This window comes from Magallana gigas, chromosome 4, assembly GCF_963853765.1.
Source record: "Magallana gigas chromosome 4, xbMagGiga1.1, whole genome shotgun sequence".
NCBI lineage: Eukaryota > Metazoa > Mollusca > Bivalvia > Ostreida > Ostreidae > Magallana > Magallana gigas.
Genome location: NC_088856.1, coordinates 20,500,472 through 20,509,346, shown reverse-complemented (window position 1 = coordinate 20,509,346; position 8,875 = coordinate 20,500,472). Strand labels below are relative to the sequence as shown.

Genomic DNA, 8,875 nt, shown 5'->3' with positions numbered 1-8,875 from the left:
TAGAATTCTTCTATAAAATCATGAGTAACACGTTTCGTAAAATCCTCTTATATACAGACAAACAGAAATGGAAAAAAATATTTACGAAAAAAAAAGATTTCTAACATCCTCAGATTTTTGTTCCAGTGCGTTTTGATTTTAAAATTAAATCTGATCTTATCTTGTCCATAATGCACATTTAAAATGTTTATCGTAAATATTGGCAGATATCAAATCAATTAACACCGACAATGTATGCAGGTGCAATTGTTTTCCCTGATTTATTATTGCTTTGGTTTTACTCCGGGTAAACATTTGGTCAAAAGTTTGATTTCCTAAACTCTGGCCCCCTTTCCTCTGTACTGTGTGTTTCATTCGTCTTGGTCTAAAATGGTGTTTTTCTGGGATTTTCAAAAAATATAATGTTTCCGATGTGCAGGCTTAATTGACATTACAATTCATGTCGTCTTATCCGGACTTTTTGTGTTCACTGACAATTTGTAAGTAGTGGGGCACCCTGACAGTTTTTACATATCCTGCAAAATAAACAATAATTTTACTTGTTATTCGATTTTAGAAACGTGTCTGTAGTATCAAATTAAAATAAACTAGGTATTTTGATATTTTCAAACATCTCTCTTGTATTATATATATTTCAAAGTTTATAACTTGACTATAATTATTGAATGCGCTTTGTTGCCGTTGACAAATAAGAGACTGCATATCATGCTACATGTGAAACTATCAATTTCTGCTTTTGTTGAATTTAACTTTTCATTATGTAAAATTTGAAGAAAGAAACCTATCATGAGCATTGTTTGCATAGATCAATAGTTTATCATATCAGATATTTGTAAACGTTGTTTTAAGCATTGGCAATATTTATTCTTAATTTGTTCTATCATCTGATGAATACATCTGTCTATTAAAGTATTGACAGGAGTTGATTTTAATGCTTTTTTTTTATTCTAAAATCAACAATATGTAATTGCGCATGGCAAATAGTTTCATAGCTGGTTTTATTGTGAATAATCGGGCTTTCCAGACAAGACGTCTGATATAAAGACGGAAAACCCTACATTAATCAGGTTGTGTAATATATCTAAAAATAGAATAAACGCTTACAAAGTCTAAAATACATTATGGATCAACAATCGAAATATTTTTTAAACTTTAGTATCGAAGCCGTTTTGAACTCTGGTGTAGAAATCCACACGACTTCAAAAATACCATTTAAAATCTGACTATTTTCATTGTATATCATAAATAAGTTTCCTTGAAAAGAAAATCCCTCTGAATACAAAACATAACACTATTTAATTTGTTTTCAAGTAATTAGTCTTGCCAGCGCGGTTATACTTTGTGCTTAAGTCCAAACACTGTCTCACTTCAGTTTGCCAGAGTAACTGCAGAGGAAAGGTGATTAAAATCGACCCCAAATAACACCTCAATTATTACAAAATGTAAAGAAGCAGGGGCGATCTTTATTTACCTGATTAAAAGTGTTGTTCATGATGTATTGTGCTCTATAGGCTACGATCTGGGAATTACGTTTACATTTTCAGGAAATGGTTGAAAAAAAATCGTCTTTTCCACAGATAAAGGTATCATATAATTGAGCATTATTTTTAAAATTATTGTCACTTTATCAAACAAATTAATTGGTGTTTGTTTTAAATCAAAAAATGGGTTTGAGATGTTCAAATTTGATACACAATTTTAACATAGTCAAAGAAATAATTAAAGTTCATATACTTACTGGAACAAGTTTTATTGCAATTCACCCATTGTCTAGTAATGCAAGGGACCTATACATTTTATGAAATTTAAGCAATGCAAGTAGATTTCTGTCTTCGTTGCTTCCTAACAAGATATCAATTGATGGGTTTGATAGGGGGTTTTTTTCCTCAAAAATATTAGATAGAGATGGTGTTTTAAACCGCCATCTTCAATGCAATGAGAACACAGTTTCCTGGTGTTTTCTGTGCCTTATTAATGAAAAGGTATCCAAAAATGCACAGTCGCTTTATATTGAAATTATTTAGATTTTCATAAAAGCAACAATAGCAACATAAGGAGAGAAAACGTTATATATCTGTAAAGTCTGTCTATGTTTTTTTTCTTAATTTGATGGGGGTTTTCTCAGGTTATCAAATCTGAATTTTCTCTCAAATCTCATTATAATGTATAATATTATTCATTTATTTTGTATTTGATAGCCTTGTAGAAATAAATATCCTGCCTACAACCAGGAAGCCAATTAAAGGGTCGCAAGTTCTGATTCAAGACACGTAAAATATTTAACAATCCTAAGTAAGTGTCTGTTTTGGCATAACTAATAATGAAAACGAGAGATTAGGTTAAAGGTTAGTACGGATGTCTCTTTACTTATTAATAAATACATAAATCCATTTGGCTAGAACACTTTCACATTCCTCGTTAGAAAGTGGTCTATTACAGACACCAAGTACATCTGACATGAAATATTTTTGCCTGTGTGTTTTGATGATGACTCTAATGTTTATAATGATTCAAGGAAATGTCTGGACCACTTTCAAAAAGAGTAAGTTTTTCAATAATCATAACTCTAACATGATAAATAAACATACCTTAAGGATAGAATGAGTCTAACCTTTGTTGGGGAATCTCTATATAATCATTTAGGAAATTGTAATTGAAGTGTTTGAACTAGCAACTTTAAGGGGTTTTTTTTCTTCAAAAATACCAGGTGGTAAATTTTGTACAAACCAATACACTGTACCTTAAAAATTGTATTTTTAAATACAAAAGAATGTATATTGGTCTATGCGTGGGTTAAAACATGTTTAATGCATATGCTTTATTTTACTTGTAAATTAAATCAAGAAACATCTACCGGGGCATTGGGAATTTTTTTCTCTATTATATCCGCATTATCTTTGTCTGAAAATAAACTAAAATCCAGCATGTTGCACAAAAACAAAACAGCAACAAAAAAGAGAAAAAAATAAAACAAAATAAAATCAATAAGAACAGCAAAAAACTGCTTCCATTTATGTCATAACTGTTACATGTCACTCAAGTGACCTATAGCTATCTGGCTATCCATTTTCGTGCGACGTTTGTCGTCTTTTTTTTTTTTTTTTTTTTTTTTTTTTTTTTTTACAATTTTACGTTTCAAACTTTTTAAAATTGTTTCCATCTAAATTGGGAAATTCAGGACTTCAACACCCCTGGAACCCACAGATTTTCAGAAATGTTCTTCTTTACACTCATACATAAGAAAAAACTAAATGCATAGTTAGGATGTCTATTAAGCCCTCTACCAAAATTGTGAGATTAATGGCCCTTCGGTCAGGGATTCGGATCTTAGGTGGGAACAAATTAATTTATCAATATTGTGAAAATGTAATGTCTTCGAAAATCTTCTTCTCTATTCCCATATACATATTTGAAAGGGTTAAAATGCATGTATCTATTTTGTAAAATGTATGAAACTCGGTCAGGAGTCCAGACTCTTAGTTTGAGTTGATATGACCATATAGTCTAAATAAATTAAATTGCTCTTATTTTCTCCAATACATATTTGATAAAAACTGAATACATAGCTATTATGCCCACTACCTAAAGTGTAACATTCATGAACCCAGAGTCTGTGGTTAACGCCCTTTATTTAGACTTAAAATGAATATTTATTTGTTAGGTCACTTGAAACACGTAGGTCACCTATCGTCGTTTGTCACCCATTGTTGTTTGTCGTATGTTGGTTATCTGTAAACAATTTTACATTGTCGATTGGCCATATTAGATTTAGTATTTGTTCTTTGGTACTCAGATGACTGTCCAATGCATTTAAACCTTTTGATTGTTAACATTGTTTTCATCTTGTAAGTGACTGATATTATTTGATAATAGAAATCTTTGGGACATACATGTATATCAAAATAACTATTTACCTAAGGCTCTAGTGTGATGTTTGTCATATGCTATTTCTGTATATTCATTTAATCCGTAGTTTTCAATAGACGGAAAAGAATACAAAGAATATACGGCATCACCCCGAGACTTCTATGTAGTAGGAGGAGTCCACGTCGAAGATTCTGTAAACAATGAATTTTATAAATGTGATCTCTTCAGAAGATATAAATGGATATTTTCACACCCTTTGAATTAGCTACATGTTCTTGTCAGTCAAAATGTTGCCACGTTACCTACTACTGTACGTATTAATCAAGACAAAATGGTTTTTAAAGACGTAATAAACGTTTCTTAAAAGCTGTGTAACAATTTTTTACCGAAGTTCTGTAATCAAAACACAACCAACGATTAATACTCAGTACAGGTGACTGTGAACACATTGTACTTTTATAATATAAACAATAAAATGCTCTTTTGTGCAGCATGCGTTGTTCTCTTTACCTATCGTAACGTGCTAACTATGGTATGCATGTACTGTTACTTACAATCATTTTTATCATAAATTCATCGTTGCAAAATAGAAACACATTTTTGTACAAGGAAGAACTTTTTAAGACAATCGACAATCGGGATTGTTCATACAAAAATACGGCTCTATTGAAGTCCTTGGGACAAGTGACTTTACTTCGTTATATCCGTATAAGACTTTGAAATAAAGCAGATAGAATCAACCATAAACATGTTTTCCTCAATATTTTCTTCCACCATTGTGCTTTTTCAGGCATGTATAATTTTTCTAGAATCCTCAAATTATGAGATGATGAATCTACGAATTTATTTGAAATCAAATTCATCCAAACAATCGTGTCATTTGGGATTGGTAATTTAAAAATATATAGTACAACTTGCTGAAAAAGATATAAATTTAAATTTTTGAAATTTTGCTATTTCATGCTTCGAAGGGATTCAAAATCAAATCGTTTTATTTGTAAATTTATTATAAATGAGATCATTAGAACCGTTAAAGTTCGCAATGATTTGTTGAGAGTTTGCCGGGGACTTCTCTAAACGTCGCTATATTTATGTTGTTCGTACAATATTTATGTACTAAACAAGTTTTACTCTAAATTACGGAAGAATCATCTTAATCATCTTAAACAATTTGCAAGGCAAAAGTATCAAGTTGATTTTAACTATGCTCTGATAATTAAATAAAGTGCGCATTGCTTATTTCTAAATTTTCTGTTGAATATTAATGTCACGCGAATTAAAAATTAAAAAGTTAAATTATGTATTTGTGTCAGTTATCAAACCAATCGAAGAGTAGCTTTGAGCGCATTAAATAAAAATAGACGTAATGTCAATCTGCTTCATAAATTGAAACGTAAATTTAAGATTTTTGAAGGAAACATATATACCATTGAAGAAATTGTGTTGCTTTACTTGGTCAACCTGCTCGAAATGAATTGAATAACATCATTTACTTGCGATTTGTATGTCCTCTTTTTTACGAATTAAAAATCAGATTTTCATGTGAAGGTACAAACAAAATATTTATAAATTTTCAAATGTAAACAATCTGTTCAAGCTACATATTTAAAAAACACACCTCCAATGGATATGATATCACATATACGTACATTCTAATGAAAATTTGAATGCCATAACTAATTAATGAGTATTATTGAAACAATTCATTAACTATAAGGTCCATGAGGAAAATCTAAGTATCGATATATCCCTCTGACGAATATGTAAATATTTAGTTTTTAAGGACATACATTAACATTCAAATATCACTAGAATTCATTGTGTTTGTTATGACACGTATACGATTTTTTTCTTCAAATATGACTACATGTATAGACGGATACGAAAATGGGAACACATTTGAGTCAATTAATCCATTTAGCTTGCATCATAAAACGTCATATTTTTTCTGAATAATTTGATTACCATTTAAGCACCTTGATCATTTTATCATGTTTTTTTTTTACTTGCTTTAAATTTTATTTGGATCGAAGTGAAGCCATTTTGCCTATAAGCATTGTGTCTTACCTTCCTCGTTAGTTTTTTTGGTGACGTGAAACAAATGACTCGTAAAAGAAGATTGATGTGCAATGACGAAATTCGAGGCTGGTTTTCCCCATACATGTTTATTTAATCCATTTACATCGACACTCTTTTTTATAATACATTACCACGTCTATCAACTAGTATGAAATGTTTTAGCACATGCATTTTAATTTTGATGCTAATGTGCATTGCCTCTGAGGGAATAAGAATTTCTAAACTGCTAGCTAGACTAAAACGTAAGTTAAGGTTTAGTACACACATCTTGAGATGAATATTCAGATCACAAAATCTGACCAGAAAAAACTGTTATTTCCCCATTCAAATCAGCCTAGAAGTATGCATAGTTATAGATTGATCGCTGGAAAATGTTTTCTAATATATTTTGATGCTGCTGCTACTATATTCAAATAAGAATGGAAAGATTAAGATAGGAACTTTTATTATAACGCTGTAGGTGGTCGGGAATAAATCATGCTTTTATTCTAAAGTACTTAAGTTTTACGGGTAGTTTGTAAGTGCTGACCATGTACACAGGTGAAATTGCAAAATATATGGTCAACATACTAATATGTTCTGAGTAACATATTTTAGACATACGTTGAACATATGTTAAACTTATGGTTTTTGCGGTGTGTTGAACATAAAAATATTGTTAACATATGTTTAAAAAATATGCTTCACATATTACAGATTAAAAACATACGTTGAATATATTTTTATGGAAATCATATGATCAGCATATTAGCAGTATTATACTAATAAGCTGGAACACTTCTTTACACGTTCTGAACGCTACGTATAGTATATCTAGGGAAATCTACAGAATCAGATAAGGTCAGACGACACGTTCCTCGAGAATCTTTTTTGTATCTCCTCGTAATAAAGAGTTCCAGTAAAAAATAGTAATTTTATAATTACTTTAAAAATGGTCGAAATTTACTTGGATTTGTGTATGTGTCTAGATGGTCAAGTGGTTAGAACCGTGGCCGCTCATTTCCAGAAGCGTATAGGTTTTAGAGGTCGTGAGTTCAATTTTCATTGAAAATATTTTAAGAAGATTACATAGGAAATTGCATATTGTAGTATATTGCAGAAATGTCTGTTAAGGTACTCTAATTTTTGGCAAGAAAGCTTGTCAAAGTAGTAGTAAACCATTAACAAATTCCTGCAAAAAGTTATCTAAAATTGAGGAACGTGCCGTCTGACCTTAATTCATTGATTATCGTTAAATCGTCACAAAAAAGTATAGTATAAAGAATGCAGTATAAATCTATACTGGAAATATATCTTATATATCTAAATTTATAGAATATAATGTATGTTAAATAACCACATTTATGCATTATTAAATCATTATTTTGTGTAATGAAAAAATGAACCAACTGAATCATTCAAAATTTCGTTAATCATATCTAGAAGGGCCAGCATGATGTTTATTCTGTATTGTTTTGTTCAGTTAAAGCTCCTTCTGTACTCACAGAAAGAAGAAACAGTATATAAGACCTTCCAAAGAAACGCCTATGAAAGAGGAAGATTTAGTTTTCATTTATTGCAAACAATAAAGTGCAGTACTTACGCGAAAAAAAGATGTATCTATCAAAACGAAGACTTACATTTCTAATTGTATGACGTTTAAAAAATAACAAGCAACAAAGATGATTTGATAGTTACTTGACCATTAAAGTACAAAACTCATGTCAGTTAGCTTAGGAATTTCAATTGTTTAAATTAGCAACCAGTTTAAATGACAACTTAAGTAAATAGGATGTGATATATATTTACATCAACGAAGATTGGTGACTTCTATTTCTCACAGAAAATGATTATAATTCAAAACTGTTTAGAAACTGGTAAGTCTGAAATCTACCCGCCCTGTTTATAGATCGCTTGAAACCTTCAGCAACATAAGAAATCAAAGTACTGAAGTACTGACGGGAGTTGATTTTATTGATTTATTATTTACTAGACATTGACCCGTGCGTGCACGGGTTGACATTGCATATGATATTGGGCATTTACAAAATAAATAGATACATCAAAACACAGTATATTGTTGACATTTGCATAACCAAACTTCAAGCCTACAATAATGCTATTAATTTCACTACACTCTGCTGAGTTGGTGAGCTGCGTTGGAATAAACTAACTGTGTCTCGGGAGAGGCCTTCACAACAGTTAAAATGTCTCCCATATACCCGTAATGTAGCAGAAAATTGCAGAATCGCTCCAAAACAATTTTGGAGAAAATAAATAAAGTTGAATTGGAAATAACAGTCAAATTGTTCACAACAAACCATTTTGAAGCTGTAAATACCTTTCTTCGAAAATTCTATAATTGCATAATTCAACATATTGCAAAAACGTTTTTTACACACCATGTTGACATTCGAAACTCTCGGGATTTTATAGTAAATGCATTGTGTTAGAGTTATCTCCCGTATTTTCTTTGAGGACCAGAAAAAAAAATTCAATGAAAATTAACACGCATTTGTTTTATCGTTTCCAAGTCTATCCATGCAATTGTGATATTGTGGAAACATAAAATAAAGAGCCTCCCGTGATTTAGCGTGAATGTAATGCACATGCGCAAGATTGTAAAATCCAAAACATTCCGATGATTTCCGGAATTTTTTGAGGAATTTTCGTTGATTATTAATTAACAAAGCTTGATTGAGAAAAAATAAAAACAAATTGGTAATCTTTAAGTACCAGTGATGTTTAAAATATGTAAAACAAAAGACAGTGCATTTCCGATTTATCGGTATTAAAGCTAAAAAATTCGAGTCTATTATTTTAATATAGTAGCATAGATTTTAGAATAAACGATGCGTTATTTTGCTTGGCAAGTGGTTTCTTATACATGTATGTATTTGAATTACGCACATTTTTATAATATGAATACTCACTTTTCCGAAAAGAATTT

General features: G+C 30.6%; 1 long non-coding RNA gene across 1 annotated transcript; it reads left to right on the top strand.

Annotated features, from left to right (window-relative positions):
* Nucleotides 1–2,358: 2,358 nt before the first annotated feature.
* Nucleotides 2,359–4,358, top strand: LOC136274537 (uncharacterized). The gene is made up of 2 exons (XR_010712947.1): nucleotides 2,359–2,542; nucleotides 3,974–4,358. It is a non-coding gene; the product is annotated as an uncharacterized lncRNA (long non-coding RNA).
* The last annotated feature ends 4,517 nt before the right edge of the window (nucleotides 4,359–8,875 follow it).